The sequence below is a fragment of the Antennarius striatus genome, chromosome 7 (assembly GCF_040054535.1).
Source record: "Antennarius striatus isolate MH-2024 chromosome 7, ASM4005453v1, whole genome shotgun sequence".
NCBI classification, from domain to species: domain Eukaryota; kingdom Metazoa; phylum Chordata; class Actinopteri; order Lophiiformes; family Antennariidae; genus Antennarius; species Antennarius striatus.
The window spans coordinates 20,168,718-20,183,859 of record NC_090782.1 but is presented as its reverse complement, the minus strand read 5'-3'; the positions used below and the strand labels follow the sequence as shown (position 1 = coordinate 20,183,859).

The 15,142-nt window shown below is 38.9% G+C and overlaps 1 protein-coding gene across 1 annotated transcript in view; it reads right to left on the bottom strand.

Moving 5' to 3' along the window:
- nek7 (NIMA-related kinase 7) overlaps positions 1-15,142 on the bottom strand; it is a 60,111-nt gene that overhangs the window by 35,612 nt on the left and 9,357 nt on the right. The window lies entirely within an intron of this gene.

Below are 15,142 nucleotides of genomic sequence, written 5' to 3'. Positions count from 1 at the left end.
AGGTGTTCATCATGGTGGTGTTGATTTGCATGTTCTGGCTGGAAGCCTGGAAGCACACTAATTGCGTTAGATACTCCACCACCGGTTGCTTGGCGTATCGCCACACTTAAAATTAGAGAGTGCCAAACTGTGAAATGCTACCTGCAGGAATAACTTAAACAAATCATAAAGAGAATATGATTCTAGATTTTTAATCACACAATTATGATTCTACCATCTCCAATCCACAAGTGAGACGATTTCAACAGATGCTTTGCGATCATTTGCAGTGCATACTAATGCATGTAGTGGGTTGATTATAATATTTTCAGATACTTAACAATAATTTAAATTACCCATAAGAGAAATGCATGAGTAGCATCAAACATGTTAATAGTGGGATTTTGTACGAATTCAGGCTTAGGAAAAGTGACCACATAAATTGCTGAGATCCTACAGTGTGTGAGTACATATGGGTATACACATACAACTGCACACACACTGGGTACTTGTGGAGAAAAAGAAAATAACTAATACTGAAAAGCATTACGAGGAGAAACTATTGACAAAGGCAGATCTTTAAAAAAAAGTCCAGACTTTGTACTATATTCTGTAGTCAGGAGGATTGTTTTCACTTTGCGGTGTCTTATTCATATGAACACACATGTGTGCAAACACAAATGGACATCTACACAATAAGGATTCAGACAAAAAGAAACGGGACAAAACATACTTCACAGCAAGACATTTGCATGTTTCCACTTGAGTGAAAGCCATGTGGCTGCAGATACATATATTTGTGCACTGTTAACTGTCTCTCTATCTCTGCTGCTTCAAACCTCCCCAGCCAATTAAAAGTCCCCTGGTACAATGGAGACAACAACGGCACAGAGGAGCTGTCTGTCTGCTGATACCATCGGTCCAATTCAATAAACTCTAATGAGACTAATTAGACATCTGCCAAATACATACATGTAAGTGCACAACATTAAGTGCATGTTTGTGTGTGTTGCCAAACAATCCTACTGAGTCACTGACTTTATTATATTAACATTTGATCCTTACAAATTGTTTTATTTCCAATCCACAACGTGGCACTAACCTACAATCCCAAACAATGCACATATAATAATGACATGTCTGAATTTATGTGTGAGAGAGTATACAGAATTTCAAGACATATCGTTTATGTTCAGGTTTATATGTTGTTCATTTTCATCCCATGGTTCATCTATATTTTACATTTTTGCCTAGTCTGTCAATGAAGAAATTAATTATTTATTGTCCACAGGTGGGAAATATATCAAGAGAGTGTAATATTGAGGGAAACTGTTCTGCGTTGAGGATTTTTGTTTTGAAATAATCAGAACTAATGCAATACTGAATATCCCAGGTGCGCATAGAAGGCAATCTTAGGTGTAAATAGTAAATTAGTGAACAGTGGCATTAGAAGTCATTCATTAAGAAAGAGAATAACTTTTGTCTTGAATGTCCTTAAAGAGCTGGTATCACTACAACCCATGGTGCTTTCTAAAATACTGGTGAGGAGTGTGTAACGTTTGGCGTGAAATAAATGAAAATAGAAATTATGTCAAATGAAATGTTAGATTTTTTTTGTTTAGTCAAAGGGCAGATATGTCTTCATGTTTTACAGCTCTGCATGCACTAGTAATCAATGTTTTGATTTAAACTACTATACAGTATTGTGGGTAATATTCAATAATTTAGATCAGCTGACTGATGGCTCCGTTTAGTGGCAGATGGCAAAAAAGTCAGGACTCTATAGTAAAAAGTTTTCTACGAGTTGGATAACATTCGGATCCCCTTGATCGGCTACTTTTACACAAGCTGAGTAATCCATATCGTTGAGGAAACAGTTGCTATTACTGTATACGTCTTGTGGCGTATAAATGTGTATGCATGTGGGTGAAGCATGTAATTTGCAAATATTGTACTTGTTTATTTTAGATTAGTTCAGCTTCTTTTCTGGGGGTTCACTGGCCTTCTTGTGAGCTTTGAAGATCATGAAAACAAGTGTTTGCACAACACGATTTCTCTTGGGATTGCATTAACTATATTGGGAATATTATTTTCCAAAATTTACATTAAAACCTTGTTCTAAGCAAGTTAAATAAATTCAAATGTTTTTAAAAAAGCACCGCTAGAGGCAAAAAGGCAAACTAGAGGAGCATTATAAAATAGCCAATCTTCAGTCCTTTGGTTCTCCTTTTAATGAAATAAACCGAGTGAACAACTGTCATGAATTGTTTAAGTCTAACACCTTAGATGTTCATTAATGTCTGATTGTATTCAGAATGCCAAACAATGAATATTCTACCAAGGAACTATGCTGCTTTGTTGGATAAACCTTGATGAATGGTTTAAAAATGGAAAAATAGAGAACTATTTAAGACTATATAGATATGTGACATAAAAGTAAGAGAATGCGAAAACAGGAAAGAAAGAATAATCCAGGTCAAGTGAAAATTCATCACTTCACTTAAAGTTTTAAAGATAAAATCGTTTTGTTAAATTTGATCGTTAATTTCAGTATACTGTATCTCCACAGTGTTACGCGATTGGATGACACTTTGATGTACTGAGTAGGACATTGCATTTCCTGATCATCTGTTTTACTTATGCATATGCAGATCTAAGCCACATTTTACAGTTTCATTAGATCGTTTCATGGTGAAGATTCATCTTGTGTTCTTGAATTAGTTTGTACAAAAAACCGACTGAACTGACAGCTCTGCTCCAACAGCCTATACAAAGGTAATGGATAAACTATAAACTGCAGCTGCGTGTGTTTTTATATTTAATGTTAAGAAATACATTCAATTAGCCATAAAGATCAAGTTTTAATGGTAAAAATTTGTTTATTTTTTGACCAACCTTCAGAGGCTACACAAAGTTATCCTTCCGAAGGGGACAAAAATGTATTTATTGAAAATTCTGAATATTTAATGGCACAAATGTATTTTTGGGTTATGTGTGAAAGGTAATGAAGCTAGAATGTATATTTTTCAACATACATTTTGCATTAAATGAACACTCGATAACATGTTTCCATGGAAACCGTACAAAATTGTGATACCAGGTGAATTCAGGGCTTATTAAACAGACACTGAATGGGTGGCTGGCTATGTGGCTACAGTGGCATTTATATTTCAATGTCACAGGAGACCTTACAAGTCATCCATCCAAGTGCTTTCCTGTCTCTCGGTGTGATACTTTGCACTTCAGCCTTGTGCGTTGTAAGATTGGCGCTGGCAATGATAGTTCTCTTTCCATCCGTGCAATCTTTCTGTCTGTATGCATAAAATAATGAGCAGGGTATATCTGAGCTCCCTGATGTTCTTTTGCCTCCCACATCCCACTTTAAAGAGATCAATTAAGACTGCCATGTTAGATTAACAAACATCAGGAAACAGTAATTAAAACAGCAGATTCACTCAAACATAGTAAGGTCATAGCTCTGGGCTCCCACTCACACAATTCACAAACTGTATAATCTGTCAAAAAGAAAGCACGTTTTTGTACCCGATGAAGTGAAATGCATAGACAGATTCAAATTTTCATTGTGTGGACATTACACTCACTACTATGCACCTCAGTTGACATCGTTTTTCTCATTGTCTCTGAGGCACAAGAGAAGTAATGGGATAGCAGTTAAAACGCAAATAAAGTCTTACTCAAAGTCAAATTGGGCACCAAGGCAATCAGTGCAGGTTTTTGCTGTGTTGTGGTACGACACAAACTGCAGAGTACCAACAACTGATCTGTAAATCACTCCAAGATGGCACTCATTTGGCATCTGGGTCATGACATGAAGTCTTCCAGGAAGACATTGTCCATCTGCGAGCCAAACAACATAATAGAATCTCAGAGCTGTTGAGAAGCCGGTCTGATCACCCAATTATGTAATTAGTCATTGCACTAATCATATAGCTATGAGGATACATTGCTCCAAATAAGGCTTATTATTTATAGATGACAGACTTGGTCATGTTTGCAGGATAAATACAGTATGCATGTATCTAAAATCATACATCAAAATTATACGCATTTAGAATCTCACGTTTTACTATTTAATATGTATTTTAGTTTTTCTGGTGTATCTTGCCACAGTAAAGCAACAGTTGTTGACTCTCAATTTCTACACAATTTCTGCCCAGGGAAACCGTAACCCTAATTGTTGAAAGTGGATTTCAAAAATTCCTTTATATAAAATCTGACCAGATTTCCAATTCCTTATTAAGTGGCTTACAGCAGCAGAAGAACCACTCATTTCTTTGACAAACTGATGGTTGTTTTTCTGTTGAAGGAAGGGGGAAAAACTCTCCCAGACCACCAACCACTCTGCATAAACAAACAAGGATTTCTGACTGTGTTCCATCTAATGTGAGACTGCAGTCTGACATTCTCACAGTAGGCCCAATCACACGTAGGTAATTACGTGATAGACGAGAGGAGGAAGAAACACACTCACACTGGCAGAACAAGAGGAGGAAGAAAAGGGATAGCATATTAACTATTCAGCATATTTTTTGGAGATCACTTATTTTTTCCTTATTCTCTGTCTTGTTAATTTGCCTTTTTTTGGACACGACTATTTCCCTGTTTCTCATGCAATTGTGCTCATTAGAATCAATGCAGTTTTGTTTCATGTTCCTGTGACACAGTCAATCAACCATTGTATTTTGCAAAACTTCATATTTCTTCCTCTCAACTTCCTCAGATGTCCCCTCTATTCTTCTGATCTCTACAACCAAATTTTTAAGAGTATAGTTATTCCAGCACAAACATGCATTTATTTTAACTCCACTCAAAAGTACAAGTAACAGGCATTTTAAACTTGAAATGTATCATGAATAATTATATATTATTGTGAATACCTGAAATAAATGACAGTTTAATCATAGCATTCCGTGGTTTTTGCAGCTGCACAGCAGAAAAGAAAGGATGAGGAATAAAATAGAAAAACTCAGTGGATCCCAGTTAAACCATTAGGTGCTTCAATCTCTTTCAAATATTAAAGCTGCAGATAATTTTAAAGCATTGCTTGATGGTGAACTGGGGCAAACCTGCGCAGGAAAAGGCAAGAGTGAGTGGGTTGCAGCAGATAAGGTGTGTAAGAGTGTGGGACAGACCCGTGAAAGGAAAAAAGGCTTGTTAGTTCTGATGTGTTCGTGGTCCTGTGAGGGACAGCGTGGAGCTCTACGCCACAGACGTTGGCACTGGCTTTAGCTCCTCTTTAATCCCCGCTTCCTCCCTTTTGCATTATTCATTTAAAGCAATAGAAGAGAAAAACAAAGAGAGCAAGCTGATTATAAAAACTGGATCAAGGCAAACTTGGAAGGAGGGGGGGACCAATGAGGAAGTGAAGGTAGTGAAGGGAAAAGGTCCTGGAATTTAGCGGTCCCAAAGAGAAGGGTGCTAAATCAGCGGGAGACAATAAATATGAACATAGACTGATGAGCTTGAGTCGAAGAAGAGAGGGGAAAAAAGACGAGGACAGGAAAAGAGGTGTGGGGGGGTGTTGAAAACAGGAAAAGGAAAAAATATGATGTGACACTATCCAGACTGGGTGTAGGATGTGAAGGAATCAAAGGCACCTTTGAGGAGCTAGAAGACGACAGTGAAAATACTACAAGAGTACTGTCCATGATTACAAGAAGTGGAGAAATCTTTGAGTCTCTGCTCATAAAAGCCCACCCCGGGCCTTGTCTGAAACCCCGGCTTGACTAACACTGATGACACACAAAGACTAAAAAAAGGAAGAGAGAAGAAGAGAACCGCTAATGATGGAGGGGTCCTTATAGTACAAAAGAAGCATGCTCTCCAATTCATTTTAATCACTATTCAAAATCATTAGTTTAAATGTGCGAGCACACATGTTCGTTGGAGTGTGTGTCGAGAGAGAGGAACGAGTACACCTCAGCATCTAAGCCAGTCTTTGTGAAAGATGGCCCAAGACTTGATGGAATAAAAAATGAAGAGAAGGAACTATAATTGTCTTTCAATCTAAGAGAAAAAGCAGGACAAGGAGATGAAGGCAGGAATCTTTGAAAATAAGGAATGCAAAGGCGGGCCGATCCTCGATCTTCTTCACTCTGTACACGGCGGACTTCTGCTACAACTCAGAACTGTGTTAAATTCAGAAGTTCGCAGATGACACAGCGATCGTGGGATGTATCAGAGACAATGAGGAAGAGGAATATAGATGCTTGGTGCGGGACTTTGTCAACTGGTGTCACAGCAACAGCCTGCAGCTCAACACCTCCAAAACTAAAGAGCTGGTCATTGACTTCGGGAGGGGCAGACCCCAACCTAGACCAGTTCTGATGGGAATGGAGGAGGTTGAGGCTGTGCAGACCTATAAATATCTTGGGTTGTGGCTGGACAACAAGCTGGACAGGTCAAGCAACAGGAGGCAGCTGTACAAGAAGGCACAGAGAAGAATATACTTTCTGAAGAGGCTAATTGCATTCAACATCTGCAGAAAGCTCCTGTGGATGTTCTACCAGACCTCCCAACATGCAGGACCAACAGACTTAAGAAGTCCTCATCCCCCGAGCCACACTCTAAAAAATGATTGAAGGACCTAGTAAATGTGACAGTAATATATAGTTATGCATGCTCAATAAAAATTCTGAATATCATCATGATGAGTATTTGATTTGACTACATCAAAATTAATTTGTAAAACTCCAACAGGAATATTTGTTTGAAATAGACACATGTAAATTAAGTTTACTTAGTTAAAATAAAGTATTATTTGACTTACAGATGACATGGTTTAAATATTTGTAATAATAAGTGTATGTTTCACCAACCTTTTTGAGAATATATTAACAAATATCAGTTAGTTTTAATAAGTGCAATTATTAAACAAGTCAACTCAATTGTATTGGAGACGTAACTAACAACTTAAAAACATCAAGTAAACAGAAAGGAACTGATTCCGCCTTTTTAGGATTTTTGGGCGCTGGTCACTCACTCTGGCAGTGGCTCAGCAGTAGAGCAGATGTCTTGAAGACGGATCGCCCAGCCATCGGGGGTTCGAATCCAGCTCCTGCCAGGACATCCCTCAGAGTGTAAGCTGACGGTGGGAGGTGTCAGCTCACCTCCCAGCCACTGCCAAGGTGCCCTTGAGCAAAGTGCCGTCCCCCCTCATTTTGGGGTGCGACCCCCCCAAATTCAGTTACATTTACTCAATTTGTGTAGGTAATTGAACCAAATCAATTCGTTCAGATGTACTAGAAAATATTACTTAGATTTTACTCATGACTCAGGTTTTGTTTTAACACATTTGAGAGCTTTCATATCTACTCAATACTTGTAAGTGTAAAAATGTTTCACTGATTGAATTAAGTAACATGCAGTATTATTTTTTAGAGTGCATTTAACTGCTCTCTCCTCTCGACGAAGACGCGAGTCCACACAAGAGCTGAGGGATGATATGCACAATAACCATAAACACTGCAAACACTAGAAAGATTTTAACTTTCCTATACCTATTTATGCCTTTTTATTTGTATATTATTGGTGGGTTATTTTTATTCTTCTAGGTGTTAGTACTACTTTCTGTGTGCTTTTTCTGTGTGCTTTTGTGTGCTCACTGTGCTGTGTGTAGTGTGACGGAGAAGTTAATTTCCCTGACGGAACCTCCTGAAGGGATCAATAAAGTTCTACTCTAATCTCTACCTAATAAAGGCAAATCATTTAGACTCTCCCCTTCTCTAGATCCAGCTACAAAAGCACAAAGTTAATAAGGGAGCAATTGAGTGTGAAAATATTACAGTCAAACAGTCAGAGGACCCAAACAACAACACTGACATCAATCAGGATTTATTTTGAAACAGGCAAAACAAGACTGGATTAATGACAAGGGGTCCTCGAGACTGTAAAAAGTCTGCATGTCCCATGTCCGAGTGTATTGGAGGTTGGATGTAAAAATCAATTTATCTGAATTGGGCATGTTCCTTTAGTTTTTCCTGTTCAATACCAATTCTGATAGTGGGTTCAAAATTTTATGTATTGGCTGATAGTGACCACCAATGTGACAACACTGTGCTTACATAAAAATGACCTAGCTTGGTGTGTTTGGAAAAGTAAGACTGTGCAAAGCATGTTTCTTCAAAAGTTGTCTTGTCACCAACAAAGGTTGAATGGTGCAGAAAAAATAAAGTTAAAAAACTGACTGGGGCCCAAACTTTTTACTCACCGTGTGTGTGTGTGTGTGTGTGTGTGTGTGTGTGTGTGTGTGTGTGTGTGTGTGTCTGTTTACTTTTTTTTTTACACACACACACACAGACACACACACACACGCACACACATACGCACACACACACACACACACACACACACACACACACACACACACACACACACACACACACACACACACACACACACACACACACATATACAGTACATTTACATACAGGCCCAAGACCCAGTGGACCCTCAGAGTAATTACTTCTGCTGTTTATGTCATCCCATAGACCGACACCTAAAATGATGCATCAACGTCGAGTCCAGCATGCCATTATTTAGTCAGATAAGATGTTGTTGGATACAACTAAGTGTCTTGAATGATGTTAAGCTAGGAATGGTACAAGAGCAATTCAACTATCAGCCTCAAGACACGGCCAACTACCGGCTCTGATTGGGAACCTTCACCAGATATTGGTTAAACATTGGTTAAACCGATCCTGACATCTGTGAGGAGTCATATTGGTTAAACACTTATATCTCAATATATTATGGCGTGTGCATGATAATGAGTTGAATTTTTACGTATAGCTGCATTTCTGCTGTGTGCGTGTGAATGTTTGATTGTGGTATTGCATTCATCTTAGACCTTCACACTCTCCCAAGTGGAGGGAGAACAACAAAATGATTTTTAAAAAAAGTAAATTAAGACAAAGAAAAGCGCTGATGTCCACTGGGACCCCACAAGGCCAGTGATCCATAATGCTGCTTTCTAACTATTTATAAGCCTGCTTTACATTTTTAACTTTCATATTTTTATAGGCTAATGATTATTTCATCGCAGAAGTAAATAGCACGGCACAAATAGCCTGGGCTTCATGTGAGGCCTAAATGATATATTCATCAACAGTCCACAAAAACTAGCACAGTGCTCTGCTCCATTTCACCTGCGGCAGCCTTTATAAAACAGACCTGAACCATCTCTGAGGTCACATGAACCAGTTATCCCATAAACAACACTAGACTCTCCTAGACTTTGACCCATTAATTGGCGCTGATAGGATATTTATAAAATAAATTAGTGTTGATGGAACTTATGCTCTGATAGCTGCTAAAGGTCTTACAACCTAACAGTGACACATCATTGTCATTTTCTTTTGCATTTCTTTTGCAAAGAAAAAAAATGTAATTTAAAAAACATTTTTACATAATTTTTACGCTGATTCTGGTATATCATAGCTTGCATAGAGCAGTACAGCCTCAAATGGACCAGATTGTTCTTGTTGACTGCTGTCCACTGTGCATTGCTTAGCCGGGGAAAGAGATAGCAACATGAAGAAAAGAGGTAAAACAGCGGAGGGAGTATAACGCTTTGGCCACCGCTCTGATAGCAAACCTTGGTCGTGGCATTGACATGGGCGCTACTTTTACACCTACCATCTACCTAAACATGATTGCAGAGCAATTACACCTCTTCATGGAAACATATTCCCTAATTGTAGAAGTCTCATCTAGCAGGATCTCTTTCACAGTCATACTGCAAAAAAAATTCTGCAATGCAGTGAAGATGTTTACTTGCATTCTAACATTCCAAATGTCAATCCAATCCATTAACCGTGTCCTGGACAAACAAATTTGATCCATGGACACTTTGCTTAGCAAGAAGGCCTGTACAGGATCTGCTGCTATCTAGGTGCGAGATACCACACCTTCAGAGGTCTTGTGGGGACTATGCTTCAACAAATCAAAGCTGTTTCGGTGGCAAAAGAGGTAATTAAAATGCTGTGTCTAGTGAATGCATATTCCCATATTTTTATATGCTAGTTCTTACAAAGGACAGAAATTTATCAAATCAGGCTAGAACATAGTAGAATCATAAAAAGACGCAAGAACAATGAAATGTAGTGAGAAAGGAGTGAGCCACTTGTTTCATCACCTAGATAATCTTAATGTTGTTGTTTGACAACTTGCAAAGGATCCCAACATATTCCCTCTATCTTTAGACTGCTATTTTTCCATTGTGTATCTTTTACCTAACACAGCTGTTATGACCTTTTGTCCTTGTATTTTACTTATTTTTGTGAAAGAGCTAGGGCGCAATTTCATTTTGTTGTATACTTGTCTGATGGATAGTCCATATGACAATAAAGTTAAACTTAATCTGTGGCCATTTATGTTAAGAACTGTAAACAAACTGTAGAAACTGCAGCATGTTCATGTGGTGGACATCGCAGTGACTGACAGACACCAAAATATCATTCAACTTAAATAAAACCGCTAAGCGACAGCACCATGGCAGCTTCTATGTCACTTTGTCCACTTCATCAAAGTCGGCAAACACTGAACTCTTTCTGTGCATCCAAAACACCTGCACAATTCTATCCCTTTTCTGTTTTTCTTTTGCGTTCCAGTCACTATGTATAGCAAAGACGTCCGCCATTGAGAAAAGAACTTAAGCACATGCAGGTGTCATCCCCGTTTCTCTCCTTTCTCCTCCTCCCTCGCTCTTGTCATCCCCACCTCCTCCCTTTTATGCTCCTCACTCCTGCTTGTTGTCAACACGAGCTGGCACGTGACTAAAAGCCCAGGCCACCTCTCTGCTCTATTGTCCTGCCCACTCACCACAGCAGCACTGATGACTCTCTTGTGGTGAGGGACCTTTTGTTGCCAGCCTGTCACTTCAGCAGGTGCCTTACAGCAAAAGGCAGGAGCCAGCCAGCCAGCCCACACCGTTTTGTTAGCGTAGCGCACCGTTTGATGTTCTCATTTCATCAGCCGGAGATGGCAGCCAAAGAGGATGCTAATAATCACTTGAAAAACAAAAACATTCCACTCACGCTTGTAAAAGATAAACTCCAATTTCAATGATAAAAGAAGAGTGACAGACAGCCTTGGTACCAGTCAAAAAAAGACTGTCAGCCAAACTATCCCTCTTTATTTTATTCCTAACCACCCTCCTTTCCTAGGTGAGACCAATTCATACTGTCAATCACTGAGAATAAACAAGGAATATTGACAAATTGCTGACTGTGTAAGGAAAGACAAAATCATGTGGGCAAAGTATGCAAAAACAGAGCAGCATTTAAGGAGGCTGTGTGATGCCTCAGAAACCAGGTTAGTGTGAGGAGAAGCAGGCTGTGTGAAGAAGAGAACCCCCTAGGCGTTCAAGAAAGGGTACCCTAGGGGTTTGAGCTTCGCTTATATACACACACACATACAGCCTCACAGCCCTTCAAAATGCCATATCACAATCACACCTCAGTTAAAACGAAACTGAATACATAATACAGGAAAGATGATGCAGAAGGCTTAATTTAGACTGATTGATCTAAGAGCAAGTGGGGTATTAGGGTATTCAAGGGACTTTAATAATGGATTTAGTTTCAAATCCATATTGTACTGATCTGACAGAAGAATTACATCTTTGTGTGTCATGATATGGGGCATTTTTTACCAAAGAGCAGAGAAAATGCAAGAATTTGGAGCTGTGACAAAGTAATAGCCCCAAGGTCATGTCATGTTCATCAGTGGGTTAACAAAGAAAAACTGTAGCCCACAACTAAAATGTAACTATCTAGAAGGTGGTACCATGGGTAAGGGAAAACCACCTTACATGTTGGATGGATCCGAACAATGCTTTGGATTGGTATCAATGACTTAGTTAGAGGACAGCCCATACTCCTTCTCTCAAGAGACTGCTACAATAGCAACATCAAAGCAGCTAGTTTTGCAATTGTTAAGTCCTACAGCACAAATCAATATGTCCACAGCGCTGCAAAAAACTGCAAGAAGGTGCCACACTGCTGGAATTCAGAGGATGCACACATCTGCAGCTCCTCACACATCTAAGATGGAGCAAAGAAGGCCAACGCTGATGTACCCCAGTCATAGCCCCAGTGGAATTTCATCCATAATGGGTTCTAACGACAGATGTTAGTCATGAAATGCATTGTCATTTATCACATGTAATTTAAGTAGTTGTTAAATCAACTATTAAGTGTATTTTAAGGAGCATACCTTTCAGTTCATTTTGACTTTAGAATCAAACATCCAGACCTGGATTTGCGTACAACAGCAGGATGTAAATCCAGAGGCTCTAGGTTGCGTTAGTGCCCCGCAGCAACACACCGTGGTCTCTCACAATGCAAAACAGAACAGTGTACAGCAGTGTGGAGCTTCTAATGCTCTAGGACCAATAAGGGTTTTGTTTGTTAGCCATGTCACTTACTGACCACCAAATTAGCTTCATCACCTCTGGCACCAGGATATTGAATGTGACATTCTGTACCACAGGGCTGGGGCTCTGTTTGTCTGCAAGGCTAGAGGGTTTTTAGTTGTAAAAAAAACCAACATAAAATAGGGACAAATGAGGGAATTGCATAAAACATGAAATAAGGAATTGCCACGCTCACTTTTTGTTGTTTTTTATTAAAAAAAGGATTGTATTACATAGTGTTTCCATCAAGAGACTGGTCTTGATCATGCAGTTGTGTTCTGAAGACTAGCCTCGTGATCAGTGTAACACTAATCAACAGATAAAAGCTGTGGCATCATCATCGAGGCAGCTTTCAGATCCTGGAATCACATTAACCTTCGTCTGTTAACTTCTGATCACCACTGAATCGCTCTAAACGTCTGTTGTTTCTGTTTCCCTTTCCCACAAGCTACCAAGCTCTGTGCCTCTCTCTATCTCTATCTCTCTTCTCAGGCGTCTCTCTGCAGGACCATCGACCACCATGGTATGTTTCATTACTTGTCAGAGCAACATCCACACATTGAGACCAGAATCATCATCTCCCTGGAGATTGTGCCTCTTATCTCAGTTTCTCTCTGTTTTGCATGCTATTATCTATCTATCTTTCTCTCTCTCTCTTTCTCTCTCTCTCTCTTTTTTTAATACACTGAAACATGTATGCACAATTCATCTGAGTCACAAACAACCAAAAACATATTTGTGAGACCACTTATTATACTCAAATGAAGGGAACCTGCAAGTACTGAAAGCATGAATGACATTTTGCTCTCATGGACGATACATTTTTTTAGCCCAGCTGCCAGTGCTGGCTGATGATGACAGTACTCGCTATATGCATGTATTCATATACATGGCTGAGAATCAGATGTGTAACTAGTCTGGGTCCACATATGAAAGAGACTCAAAAATGACTTGAAAGGATGGTATTTTTGTACTCAGTCAAGAAAAAAGCAATTTGTGTCACATTATGACAAAAACCAGAATTGTCATTTCAGCTTGAGCCTAGCCACTTTCATAGTATACATCTATCTTAAATTTCCATCATTAAAATGTATGTGTGTATGTATGTGTAAATGTGAATGTATTGTTCTTTGTTTTGTTTTTGATAAATCAGTGAAGCAGAACCAAAGACCAATCACTGTATTGTTTCGAGGCGATGCAGCCTGTCATTCAAGTTTCTCATCAATGAGACAAACATTAAAGAAACATCTTTTGATGTTGTCTAACTTTCTTGCACACAAAACTACCAATTTATCAAACTGTCGTAGGGGCCCCCAACTTGTTTCTGGACAGTTTGAAGTATTTACCCTGTGTCAGAATTAAAATTAGTCTAAGAGGAAAAAACAATAGCTGAATTCTAACGTGAGGTCTAAAGATATATTTGTTGGGGCATTTCCATACTCTAGCCTTCTCATATGCTCTGTGAGGTACAAACATGTGGGGATGCAGAAGGTAACTCTTTAGCGTACCCACAGTTGGTCAATGGAAACATGCAACACCCTGAAACCAAAACAACTTTAGATTAAGCAGAATACTCAACATGGAAAAGAAGATACAAACATATGAAGAGTGGTCCACACATCACTTTGAGGTACAGAAATATTCACAGAATGAGACGCAGGTCAAAAGGGAAATGGATTTCAAACTGGATGCACATGCCATAGTAAGATTTAAGAATTCTATTTATTCTTCGTGCAAAGTTCTGAAGAAAGAAATTGACATAATTCTATGCTTTTACTTATATTGAAAACAAAAGGTCTAGTTTGAGGGAAAACACCTCAAAAAATGTACATTTGATCAGAAATTATTACAAAAACATGTATTTATCCACGACCTGGGCATACGCAGAAAAAATCTAAGAAGTTTGATGCTTATTTTTATTCCTCAGGCACTCATCCTTTTTTGCATGAGTGCATCATCCAGCACACCGACAGAGAATCACAGTTTGTGTGCGAGTGTGTGTGTAAGGAGTTGACGATCGGAGAATAGCATTTGCCCTGAGGGGTCACAACTCTCTCCCTTTCTCACCCTCCTCCCTTATGCCTCATCTTGAGTCTGTGTCTGCAGGGATTTCACTTTTCAGTTCAGGAGAGATGTCAAACCTGTTCCACCATCCCTCACACAGAGACTGGACTCTGCCCTCCTTTCTCCATACATCTGTAAAACTCAACATCTCTAGATCTCAGGGTCAAGTGTAGCTCAAGAGACTAAATCAGAAAATCTTAAACTTCACTTAAAACACATTGTTTGAATATAATTTCCAGTTGGAAAACGGTATCTCCTGGACACCAAGGGTGTGATGAACAGCATCATAGTAAGAAAATACAAGTGGTTTAATGGCTGGTTTTGTACTGAGGTTTAGTGTTGTACAATGCTCAGCGTATGTCATTGTTTAAGTTTTATTTCGACTAAAAATGTTTGCTTCCAATGCAGGAATATACTACTGTACTTCATTATCACTTATGATAGTAAATAAAGAGGCCATGGAATATTAATTTGATCTAATAAATCACTCTGAAAGCTCATGATGAAAAGAAGATGTTGGGTTACTGCAAGTCTTAGAAAATGATTTGACAACAAATAATTGAGACATAGAGAGACAGAAAGATAGAAAGAAAAAGAAAGCTTGCACTACTGGGGTTGAAAGCAAGAAAACCCGATCGGTCTTCTCCGCCACCTTCACATATT